Below are 1,745 nucleotides of genomic sequence, written 5' to 3'. Positions count from 1 at the left end.
TGAAACTGAGAGGCAAAGGCAAATAAAAAATAGAGCAAGTAGATGATAGTTTGTGCGCAGGTACTTGATAGGTTTTGATGATGTCTCCTCGGCAATGGAGCCAAAAATTCTTCCTGCTACTTGTGAACTACGTTGGGATTTTTCCCGTCGAGGAGAGAAGATGCAATACAATAGAGAAAAGTATTTCCTTAGTGAGAACTAAGGTTTATCGAACCAATAGGTGAATCACGCAAGCCTCGTGAACAACACATCCACATGCAAAAGCAAATACTTGCACCCAACACGTGCAAGGGGGTTGTCGATCCCCTTGAACTCGTTGATTGCAAGGATCAAATCTCATAGTGGTAGATAGATAAATTATAAAACAAAATAGAAGTAATAAAATTGCAGCAAGGATATTTTGTTTTTTCTATATATGATAAAAGTAGACCTCGGTAATTTTCACTAGAGGCTTCTCTCTCGAACACATAGCATACGGTGAGTAAACAAACTACTGTTGGACAATTGATAGAAAAGCGCATAGTTATGACGATATTCAAGGCAATGATCATGTATATAGGCATCACGACCGAGACAAGTGGACCGACTCCTGCCTGCATCTACTACTATTACTCCAGTCATCGACCGCTATCCAGCATGCATCTAGGGTATTAAGTCAATAAAACAGAGTAATGCCTTAAGCAAGATGACATGATGCAGATAGAGTAAACTCAACTAATATGAATAAACTCCATCATTTTACCCTTAATGGCAATAATACAAATATGTGTCTTGACCCCTACTTTGTCACTGGGATAAAGTACCGCAAGATTGAACCCATTACAAAGCACCTCCCCCGCTGAAGATAAATCAATCTAGTTGGCCAAACCAAATGGAAAGATCAGAGAGAAATACAAAGCTATACAAATCATGCATAATAAAGTTCAGGAAAGACTCAATTACTTCTCATGAATATTTTGATCATAAACCCATAATTCATCGGATCCCAACAAATACACCGCAAAACAAGATTACGTCGGATAGAGCTCCAAGAACATCGAGGAGAACATGGTATTGAAGACCAAAGACTATGAAGAAGCCATCTAGCTACTAGCTACGGACCCATAGGTCTGTGATAAACTACTCACACGTCATTGGGAGGGAGCAAGGCTGATGTAGAAGCCCTCCGTGATCAATTCCCCCTCCGGCAGAGTATCAAAAAAGGTCTCCATATGGGATCGCGGAAGAACATAAGTTTGTAGCGGCGGAAAAAGTGTTTCGGGTGGCTCTCTGTTTGTTTGGGAATATTTCTGAATTTATAGGCTTGGGATTAGGTCAATCCGTGCCATGAGGGGCCCACAAGCTCAGGGGCGCGCCCTACGAGCTTGTCGCTCCCTCATGGCTCTTCTGGCCTCCTCCTGAACCTTCTAGTCCCTTCTGGTCCAGAAAAAATTAATCCAAAGATTATTTTTTCCGTTTGGACTCCGTTTAATATTGATTTCATGAAAAGCCAAAACAAGCAAAAAAATAACAACTGGCATGGGCACTAGGTTAATAGGTTAGTCCCAAAAATGATATGAAATAGCATATAATTGCATATAAAACATCCAAAATAAATACTATATTAGCATGGAACAATAAAAAGTTATAGATACGTTGGAGACGGATCAGACATTCTCAAACTACTGCCCTCATTCCAGAGATTTGCAAAATGTAAAGTTGGCACTGGTGACACTATCAGACTCTGGAAAGATCCATGGAATCTC

Source organism: Triticum dicoccoides, chromosome 2B (genome assembly GCF_002162155.2).
Source record: "Triticum dicoccoides isolate Atlit2015 ecotype Zavitan chromosome 2B, WEW_v2.0, whole genome shotgun sequence".
In the NCBI taxonomy this organism is placed as follows: domain Eukaryota; kingdom Viridiplantae; phylum Streptophyta; class Magnoliopsida; order Poales; family Poaceae; genus Triticum; species Triticum dicoccoides.
Note: the sequence above shows the minus strand (reverse complement) of the source record.